The sequence below is a fragment of the Anabrus simplex genome, chromosome 14 (genome assembly GCF_040414725.1).
Source record: "Anabrus simplex isolate iqAnaSimp1 chromosome 14, ASM4041472v1, whole genome shotgun sequence".
Lineage (NCBI taxonomy): Eukaryota > Metazoa > Arthropoda > Insecta > Orthoptera > Tettigoniidae > Anabrus > Anabrus simplex.
The window spans coordinates 35,280,104-35,291,846 of NC_090278.1; the positions used below are offsets into that span (position 1 = coordinate 35,280,104).

The window sequence follows — 11,743 nt, forward strand, 5'->3', positions numbered from 1 at the left end:
GTGTGAACTTTCTCTTCTAGAGGACACTACTGAAGATCAACAATAGTGCGACCTAGTGCGGAGTCAAAGAACTATTGTGTTGGAGAAATTTTTATTTCAAGAGTTTGTTCTTTGTTAAATTTCCTTCTGTCATTGTTTAAGTTGGCTGTATACCCCTCTTTTTCCCCTTAGTTTGGATCTAGCCAATCCCGAATTTCTTTAATTAATTTTCCACCAATAATGTGTTTCTTTTTCCTCTATGTAGGGGTTTCTTTTCCCGAACCAATAAAGATTTTGTGGGAGGGTGTTTTCTTTCCCCTAACGCCTAGAATCTTCCGCGAGAGGATATAAACTGCTGATTTTAGGGTCTCCAGGCCACTTCTGTTCCATCTTTCAGTGTATTAAGTACATAGCAGGAGGCGGGAAGCGCCTCTTTCTTCTTCAGCCGTTCAACACCAGGTAATGGCCTATTAATTACTTCTTTTCTTGCTAGGTCGGCAGTTTAACACTCGCGGCGGGTTCGAAGCATTTCCATCATGTAACCTTTTCCTAAAATGTAATTACTCTTTTCATCTTTTTTGTAAAGCTACATATTGGGATAGAGAGTGCTAACCCTCTCGAGCTCCCACTCACATTTGTTTTGAGGTGAACTTATTTTCTCAAACTATTCTTCGTTTATGTAATGTAAAGTGTTCTTCTCTAAGTCACCTCTGTAGTATGGGATTAGCCCCTGCGTTAGTGGCCCAGAGCCAGAATAGGTTTTAAAAACAAGGTGTATTAGGAGTGCAAGTTCGCCTCCTCTCAAATTGTTATTTTAGAGGTCATGTAATCAACCTTATTTTCATGTAATAGACCTCCGTAGTTTGGGTATTTTACCCCTGTAAATACGTCCTTAGAGGACAGCTTGAAGGTAGAGTTTGGTGTGGCCTTGTGATAGGCTTACCATTTTGAGAGCGGATCGCTCTTTGAAATTTGTTTCTGTATGCCTCGTGCAGACTTTATGTGTAATGTTTGGAGCCAGTGCTCCTGGGCATGAATGGGGTTTTCTGCCCCTTGGCTAAAATTTTCTTTGTGAGTAAGGCGGGGCTGATTGCCCAAGAGTTATGAAGTAAGGGCACTGAGCCCGAACCCAGTAATATTGTACCTACATTTTTGCTACTCTGTACCTGTTATGATTGTTATCTCTTGTTTTTGAAAAGAAATATAACCTAGTTAAATTTTAAATTAATTGTACATTGCACGTAATTTCGTAGCTTGAAACCCATTCACACCCGCACCTTCTTTCACCTCTACCTACCACGGATATCTCCGTAACAATTATTATTATTATTACCCAGTTCCCGTGGCTCAGAGAGGTATAGGAAGTGCCTGGGTTGATTGGGAAGACAAACAATATTCAAAGTATAAGTTAAACTAACAAAATTCAAGAATGTTTTCTCTAATAGACTTTGGTTTCATCACAACAAGTTAATAATACTTAGACGAGCTAGGCTGCTCGATAAACCCTTACAATTTTGAAACAATACTGGAGCTCGTAAGTTCGAGAAAACAAAATAAGAACTAAAAGGCTCTGACAATGGTACAACATGAACCTATTGGTTCCAAACAGATACAATTAAGAAGGGATTGATCTTCCATGAACATGACCAGGATAAGGTCGAGCTGATTCATTCTAAATTCAAATAAAGGCTAGCCTTACAATTTGATAAGAGACCACGTCTTCATTATCACACTTCAGAACATGGGTTACAACCCATTTCAAAATCGTTTTATCGTGGGATTTTCAATTTACATTAGTGATGACGAATTCATCTATTAGGTTGAGGAACAAAGATCTAGCTTACCTACAAAGGTTACACTTCAAGAGACTTATATACAGAAGCCAAAGGCCTATACTACTTGGCCACAGCAAAACGTATTTAGAAAAGGAAATCTTTACAATATACCGATAACTGAATTTGAAATGAGGCAGACATGAAGCACTCCAAAATGAAGGGATTTGAACCCTAAGTGGGCTGATGGCCCGAAGAAGCGGAAGCTAATCCCATACTACGCTGTAAGTGGAGAAGCATTTAAAGCCGAGAAACGTAAGTTCAATTTTAGAGTTACAAAAACTTAGTCATCCAGTTTAATTTCAATGGGAGAATTACGAGGGTAATCACTCGTGCTCCCTTACATTCAACCCATTTCCAATAAGGGAGGCCACCCTACATTACGATGAGAAAAGGAAGTCCCGACGGTTACATTTTAAATGAAAGTTGCGAACATCTTCCCTACACTTCACACGCAGTTAAGTAAACTTAGATAACTTCATTCCGCCGTACCTTATTACTTCATTAGCTGGGACTTCCTTCAGGCTGAATCCCCGCCCCTCTTTCACGACGAGAACACAATCACAACAGCAATGCAAGGCACTGAGGGTAAAAATGCCTCAGCTTTTTTGGAGAGAGAGCCCAAAAAGTCTGGATGTTTACAATCCAAGGATCGGATTGGATGGCTTCCTTTAAACAACAGAGACCCGGATTGGTCAGAAATATTACATTCTAGCTTAAGACAGGTGGATTGAATTAGAGGAGATGGTAGAGGACTATGTGCAACTTCGAAACAAACAATAATGACAACAGAAAGCTATCACGTTTACAAACATAGAGATACACACTTTCTTTCAGGATTGATTAGGGTTTTGCCCTCAAGAGGTCTCTTATATATCGATGACAGAGCCATCCTGACATTGAAGAAGAAAACTGTTACACTATTTCTAAGTTCAAATAGAGAACAACTCATGCAGTACTCAATGAGACACACTGTAATCCCCGTAAAATTATTATTATTATTATTATTATTATTATTATTATTATTATTATTATTATTATTATTATTATTATTATTATGTGTGAATGGTCCCTTTCGGAACACATGAAGCTTTATTTATGATTTCATTTGCGTAGGATCCGGGATACTTTCATCTGTTCACTAGAGAGCCTCTTCGTTTCTTCTGTCCACTTGGTACCTGCTCTTTTTGGTACTTCATTCTCTGGAGTAACTTCCCCCTTGTTAATTTATTATCATTATTATTATATAATATAATTATAAAAATTTAGGACCGATAGTAGATAGTGAAAGATTTTGAAGCAGGTTAAGGCAGAAAGGACCTGTCGTTACCGAGATCGATAGCTTCAGTCGCTTAAGTGCGAGCAGTATCCAGTATTCGGGAGATAGTGGGTTCGAACCCCACTGTTGGCAGCCATGAAGATAGTTTTCCGTGGTTTCCCATTTTCATACCATCGTCGCCATAAGCCCCATCTGCGTCGGTGCGACGTACAGCAAATTATTAAACCGTCGTGTCCTATTTATAGAAAGAAATGGAGAGAATTCGAGAGACTCTTCATTTATGGCGACGGCTCCAAAATTCCAGGAACTCGTCTCTCCGTGAAAGAGTTTATTTTCTCATCTTAGGAAGGAGGGAAGGGGGGAAAATTACACGGAATATGATATATTTGTAAGTCATGAAGGAAAACTATTGAGGTAGAGGGTTGAGTAAATATGGTTTAGAATTCTTCGAAAGGCTACAAAGAACTTCCGCTCAAATTACATACGCTCACTCTAAAGCGGACATAATTCCAGAAGCTGGTTCTCTTCCGATGCACTAATATAATCCATGACTAGAAATACAATCTGACGTTAAGCCCATATAGTGTGAAAACCTCATCGCACGTTAAGCCGCAAGAAGTCGGAGTAACTCACATTAAACTGGAGGTTTCCGGTATCCTCGCGGGAATAAATCCTCCCTAGACTTCATCACGGGCAAACATATATTATAGAAAATCGATCACAAACCATTTGGAGCAGACCGCTTTTATTGCTAACCAATAGTCACCTCGCAAAGGAGATATTGGAGGCTGTATAATAGAATAATGTCTATATTAGTGCTGACGGTGCGACGATTATGAAAACAGTATTCGCTCTCCCGCCTGGTACGTGACTGTGTTAGCAGTGTTGAGGCCAGCAAGATTTAATATTCGAGTCCTGTTTAGTCAATTAGTATTGTAGAGGATGGCAATGTTACAGTGTTCTAGTTCAGATCTAGGCTTCACTCAATAATTTTTGACGCTCTCCACGAAACCATACCTTAAGTTAGAAAATCGCTCTTTTGGTTTACTTTCAATTTTGATATTAGATAAATTTGCGATCATTTTCGGGAAAGCCAGAAGTCTCTAGCTTATGAACTGATCACTTTATGTAACTTTGAACTTGTAAAACAGAATTTATTGAATTTTGAGAAAATCGATTTGAAAATTGGGTATAGTACTCCGATAAAATATTAAGGATTTAATGAAATCTGACTGTTTCGCTGGATAAAGGAATATCAGCTTTCCGTATTGAAATAATTTTTATAAATATTTAGGAGTTTTATTCTCCAGAATTTAAAATAGAAAATTTGAAAAATGAGAAAAAGGAAGTTATTAGTCTTGCGGCACTCATATACGCAGAATTTCTGTTTTAAGGTGTACACATAAGATAAGGATACGGTCTATATATGAAAGGAGTTTACTGTTACTAAAAACAGCTTTGGCAAATCAGTCCGTCCCTTCTACTGGACGGGATTTGCTTCTTTTTTGTTTTATTCTCTCCGTAATTAAATGCCTGTGAATTATGTGACATTGATAGGTCTGTAAGTTCAGCCAACTTTAAGTAATCATAAAATAAAATCATTAAGAGATCACTCCAATAATTGCAGGCGGAAGCTTACTCTAACCCGCAATACGGTCTGTGCTTAGCGCGTTGCTAAGCAACCAACTTTTTCATTAATATTCTGACACGTGTGATTTTCATCCTTGGTAATAATATTTAATATTAAACATAATGTGTAGATACAACTTTTTTTTCCTTACTATGACCTTTTTCAAAATTTCGAAACCCTAACTTTTTAGAAATGGTCGTGTATGTTTCTGGTTGTATGCGCAGAAATAATGTTAGTGTATGATATTTGATGATGATCTATTCCATTGTAAGCCAGAAATATATGTCAAGAGCAATTTTAAGACCGTGTTTTACATCTGTTGCTCTTAACATGTGACATCAGTGCAGTCGTTGATAACAGATAATTACTGTATTGTTACGTCTTGTTTTAAAAAAGCAGTAGTAATCGTGATACTGATATTCGTAGGCAATAAGATAATCGCTTTGTGAAAGTGTCGCATTCGCAGTGAAAACATTAGGTTGTCCTGAATAGGTTTGACTAATCTTTGGCCGTGAAGGATTATGGCAGCTGAAAGAAGACTGAAGGTCATCAGTGGCCATTTGCAGTGGCGAAGACAACCTAGATTTTGTAAATCATCAGCTACTTTATCTGAGTGCAGGTGCACTGTGTACAATTCTCACCTCTCATGGGAGCAGGGGAAGTTTTTTGAGTACAATGGCGACATTGTGATCCCACGACTAGTGCATTTGGAGCTCCTGAATGAGTGTTACCAGATATTTCTTGACATCTGCAATGGTTGTGCACCAAAAAATCAAATGACTCTTATGAAATATATCTCGCTCGCCAGAATGGGTATCCTGGGAGAGCAGGTATACTACAAATTACAAGATATGGTGTGGGATGATATTTTATCCAAGTACATCCTTTATCATCTGATTCTGGACTATGTGGAGTGCTTCACAGGCCCCAGAATCATGGCCGTGCACACAATGCTGATCAGTAAGCCTCCACACTCTGGGAATATGACTTCTGTATATCCTCTGCATCAGGACTTGCATTACTGATCATATTGTTGCATCATGGACTGCCATGGAGAAAGTTACTGTGAGTAATGGTTATCCGATTGTCATCCCGGGGAGTCAGAAAGGAGAATTATACCCTCATGAATATCCCGATCTGGAGAATGGTGTGAGCAAAGCAATTCATAGAATGATAGGATTCGATCATGTGGCAAAATTCAGTCTCGAGATGGAGAAAGGAGATACAGTGTTCTTCCATCAACTTGTAAATTATGGCTCCGGAGTCAACAGACCAGAGGGATTCCGTAAGGCAATCTCATGTCATTATGCTGCCTCTTAATGTGAATATATCGATGTTCAAGGAACTACACAAGAGAATACTTTCAAGGAGGTAGAGGAAATGGCAAAACTCAAAGGTTTTGAGGGGCTAGACTTTAAGGATGCCTGGAAGTATAGAAGTCGTATTGCTCGAGGTGTTCTGATAAACCTGTGAAGAGGTGTACTGCATTCATTCCATAATGCTACTATGTTATTTCAATCTGTAAATTTGTATTTTTATGAGATAGATTATGTACATATTTTATATATAAAGCCCGTTGACTCACTCACTGACATAAATGTTTACCCACTTCGGTATGAGCTAGAAACTTGAAATTTGGCATTGTGATAGCTATTAGCCTGCAACCTACAAAATAATTTTTAATGTTTACCACTTTCCGCCAAATAGAATGGCGGACGCAATTTCCGGGTGCACCGGAAAGGTGAAATCTGGCGAAATTATATTTGTTACCCTGTAACTTTTAACATTATACTTCTGAAAAATAAAGAAATATTCAGGCAAATTTCATTCCGTTGCAGACCTTCGTTTCGAAGTACTTTCTGCTTAAACAGTAATTCCAATAAAAACTGGATAGCACTTTCTGTCCCTGAAACGAAGAGAGCTATAAATTTGGTCCCATGAAAGTTTCTCAACTTGTGAAATTTGCCTCAGATCGAAAAGTTTACTGCTATATATAAAATACATCGCCAATATACGAGAAAATATATTAGCACCAAACATGCAGGCCAGTAAGAAGTCCGTCCGTTGACACAGTCCGTTTGTCGATGCGACATACCGTTTCGCCACAGTCTATTTCGAAATGTCCATTTGTAATGTAGAGTACCCAGGGGTTTGTGGGCGGAGCCCCCAACCAGCAAAAGCGAGTTTGTATTATATATGAGTGTAATTTTATGTGGTTGGTATGTAAACTTTTAATTTTGAAAATGAGGTGCTCGCTTCTGTAATGTATACACATATTTCAGATCACTCTCTAATCATCCTTAGTAATGTGATTGCATGCAGCCATGTTTGATTACTACCTGTAAGGGCAGAGTGTACACTTCCAGTAATAATGGAACAACATTATTCTCTGCTAGATACTCTGATTCTCTGACCTTGCCCAACTTCTAAATATACTGAACACGTGGCAGAACGTTGCTAATAACTTAGATGCTGCTAATAGAAAAAAGTTGACGAACGCACAGATGGGAAGGCCTCAAATCGACTAGACTTCTGTGTGACCGTTAATGAAGCGCAGGGACAGAATTCATTGAAAAAGTGTGTTTCTACTTACCCGATGCAGTATTTCGTGACTGCCAGATGTAGGTTGCACTACCTCGGACAAGATCATTTGAAAATGTTAAGATCCAAATACCCCTGAATGATCGAAACTGAGTGAACATTGTATGGAAAGAAGTGTTACAAACTATCCGGCATTAATTGTTCATAAAACTATTGAAAAGGGAAGGCAAAGCAAAATTACTACGACAGGCATATCAAGACGAGTGCTATCTATTTATAATGAATGTTGTGGAGCAGTACGGGTGTACAAATAATTATAATAATACTAGTCCATATCCAATTGACGAATCATGATTTACATCACTAAGCTATCTTGTATTCTGTACTAACAACACTGAATTGTTTGCTCGTTTTTCTGGAATGTTCTTTTGCGAACACAATCCGTCTCGCTACTTGGCGCAGGTACACCTAGCAGTTGGCACAACGAATCCGCCGTTTCTACTGTGTGTTTCTCTCGAATGTTGTCGAACAGATATTTCGTCCTTTCTGAAGTCATGCCTCTTACTTTCAACTTCTTAGGTAGGATCTGAGAAAAATTATCTGCTGCGCAAATTTTCACAATTATAGTTGGACATTTCTATTTTTGTTGGCACGTAATGATTCCGGGTATATCCTTTCCCACAGTAAAATTACTGAAATATATGATCTAAGGAACTCTTTTCCAATCATGTTGCTAGTCGTACATATTTATTAACAGCTCACCAGTTTCTTTTCAGATGATAACAGCTTAGTTAAGTTTTCACTTATCGGTGCTATCTTGAATGACCAAGACAATGTCTGTCACCAGCAACGTCCTTTTCATGATACGAAAGTCCAGTGACTAATACAAAGAATGTCGTCAAACCTCACCGACAAGGATTAGTATGTTGTGTTTGATAGTGGACTGATCAGTTTTCAAGAAGGAGCTCCTGTCCGGAAATGCACAGTTTGGGCGCTGGAGACCGTCCAAGCCTAAGAACGGTTGTGATAATCTGTTCCGATTTGGTATCTTAGTACGGAAGGTATGCAACCCTATAGCCATCTGTGTACGGCGGATGGACGACTTCAGTCCGATAAAATTCCTGGGCATGCGCTACATTCCTCCACACAGTCCTTGATGTGCATCCTACTTGTGTTACTTGTGTACTGTAGTCTGCCGGTGCAGTAACGTTGTTAACAGCAATGCGACATGTACCAGTTCACAGCTGTGGAAATGACCGACATGGTGCGCGCATACGGCAAAGCGGATTGCAGTGGTAGAGCTGCTGCAGACCGCATGCGGAGCGTTTTCCAAACAGACCTACCCCACATCATTCCACGTTCGTGTCCATCGAGAGACGACTAAGAGAATTCCGACAGTTCCACGTAGGTAGTATGAAGAGTATGGTTTATAACACTCCCGTAACGTCAGCTGAGGAACATACTGCTTGAATCCACGGAGCGACTTAAATTCTTCAGAGACAACCGCACGTATTGGATGATGGGCGTGGGGCTAAGCACCGCAGATGTAGGCCCTGCAATGACGTAGGAGGTACACAGATCGAACCCCGTTTGTAATGAGCCCGATGTGCTACTCTTTTTGGGTTTATTGACGGCATGTGGAACGCACACCCATCTCATACTTCGAATCCCTACAGCGCCCACGCCGTGCGTTTCTGGATATGGCTTCCTTCGTGAAAAGGGATCAGTTTGCCTTCTCGCACAACACTAAGCGTTGTCGGTGTTTTCTTGGGACACCCTGTAAATATCGAATGACCCACTGGAAGAAAGGAAATCGTTATTACATAATGTAAACCTGACATAACTCTCCAGATGGTGATGTTTTTATTTTGTGCGACGCTCTTGTCGGCATGAAGAAACCAATCACAGCACCTACGACCGCGCTCCGTAACCTCAGTTAAAATTACCAGTTATAAAATATGCAGTTAATTGAATGTATATAATTCTAACTATGCATTATCTTGATGCACAAGCTGGTTACCTCATATTTCGGTACAGGAAGACAATTCAAGAACTTCATTTAGGAAACCATACCTGAAGTCGCCAATGTTAAATTCCCATTGCGACGTAAGGTATGGTTTTGTTAGACTACTCAGCTTGTTTCCATGGCAAGTTTGAAGACTTTTCCGAACGGTCACATTACTGTCACTACTTTCATCACTTAGTTCAAGAATCAGGCTGCTAGATGGCGCTAAAATCTAAAAATTGATTATTATTTTTGCTATTTGCTTTACGTCGCACCGACACAGATATGTCTTATGGCGATGATGGGATGGTAAAGGCCTGGGAATGGGAAGGAAGCGGCCGTGGCCTTAATTAAGGTACAGCCTTGTGTGAAAATGGGCAACCACGGAAAACCATCTTCAGGGCTGCCGACAGTGGGATTCGAACCCACTATCTCCCGATGATTGGATACTGGCCGCACTTAAGTGACTGCAGCTATGGAATTGATATTTCTCACCCTTCCCAACTTCTTTCCTCGTGTCCCAAAATTTTGCCACGCGACTTAATGTATGGTTTTCTGGAGAGTGTCACTATTATAGTCGACGTAAAATGTGAAACTGGTTCGGCTTTGTCAATTTTTTTTAAGGAAATCATTTCAGGTTGACGCAAATGATATTCAATGCAGTGATAATTTCTACGGAGAAAAGTGCATTTGGTGGGTGTGATAAAGAGACAACGTACCAGCCATATTGTTGGAAAATTTTGGGTAACCTCTCGAGACGAGAAGATTTCGCATTGGACAGATATTTTGGTACTTAATTTAAACTTACAGCATTCTCATCCGAATTACAACAACATTTATTGTAGTACAAAAGTGAAATTACAAATAAATATTACGCCATATTACCTAGCTTAACGTAATTATACCTAATCTTAACAAATATAATTAATATAATCCAATCTATTATGGGCTTGGGCTTACAAGGCGTTGTCCCAATATCGTTTATTACGCTGTATCATAATTTTTATCTGTTAATGCTTGCCGTGAATACTTTAAAAAATGTTTTCATGTTTGTACTGAAATCAAGAGCAGTATTTTACCGAGATGCACAGTTATAGATACTGCACAATCCGTGAAGAGGTCAAGTACGATGGGCAGATGATGTAAATTTTTTTATTTGAAAATTGGTGAATGAAATCTCGAATTTGGGGACGACATACTGAGGTACATAGATATTGGTTGTGTCATAGTGTTCTAGTCTTACCCTAGGAATAACTGGCAGTATTGTGTAGAGAATGGTAATGTTACAGTGTTCCACTCCTGGTCTAGACATGACTGTGTTAGCATTATAGAGGTTGGTAATGTTAGAGTGCTTCAGTCCTGGTCTAGACATGACTGTGTTAGCATTGCAGGGGATGGTAATGTTACAGTGTTCTAGTCCTGGCCTAGACCTGACTGTGTTAGTATAGTAGAGGATGGAAATGTTACAGTGTTCCAGTCCTGGTCTAGACATGACTGTGTTAGTATTATAGAGGTTGGTAATGTTAGAATCCTCCAGTCCTGGTCTAGACAAGACTGTGTTAGCATTGCAGGGCATGTAATGTTACAGTGTTCTAGTCCTGGCCTAGACATGACTGTGTTAGTATAGTAGAGGATGGTAATATTACAGTGTTCCACTCCTGGTCTAGACATGACTGTGTTAGTATTGTAGAGGATGGTAATGTTACAGTGTTCTAGTCCTGGCCTAGACATGACTGTGTTAGCATTGCAGGGGATGGTAATGCTACAGTGTTCTAGTCCTGGTCTAGACATGACTGTGTTAACATTGCAGGGGATGGTAATGTTACAGTGTTCTAGTCCTGGTATAGACATGACTGTATTTGTATTGTAGAGGATCGTAATGTTACAGTGTCGTCTGCACATGTGTGTTCTTGTATGGACTTGAAAATATGTGTGTGCGATAACATGAATACGTACTTGTCTATAGCGACTCTGACGCTATTGTGGTATGCGACGCTCGCTTTACGCCGCTTTTACTAGTATGTCAGTATGCTGGCACATGGACGCTCGGCGTCCATTAGAGCGTCTCTCATGAGATGCAATAATCAATATGTACCGAGGTCCCTAGAGGCTGGCGGACAGCGGGTGGTTGGTAGTAATGGATGAGCCACCCCCACCCACCGTTCCTACATTATCGTAATGTGACTGGTATTGATGTTAATATTTAACTAAATAGAAAATTAGGTCACTAAGTGAAAGTAATTTCCCAATTGTGGACGTGAACTCTCAACTATTTGGCACAACAAAATTGTGTTACATGATTTTTACAATGGGGTATTTAAATCAAATCACGGTGGGAAAGTGTTTATGTTATTTTCGTTCATTAGGTTGGTAGGTTCTCACTAGGGAGTTGATGTATAAGCAATAAGAGGTGAGAATTACATTCATATTTATCTGATTCTCAGTGTCTTCTGGGATGATTGCCTCAGTCAGTAGAT

At 39.6% G+C, this 11,743-nt stretch overlaps 1 pseudogene; it reads left to right on the forward strand.

Moving 5' to 3' along the window:
* Positions 1–5,241: 5,241 nt before the first annotated feature.
* On the forward strand, positions 5,242–6,193 carry LOC136885395 (phytanoyl-CoA dioxygenase, peroxisomal pseudogene; annotated as a pseudogene).
* Positions 6,194–11,743: the final 5,550 nt, after the last annotated feature.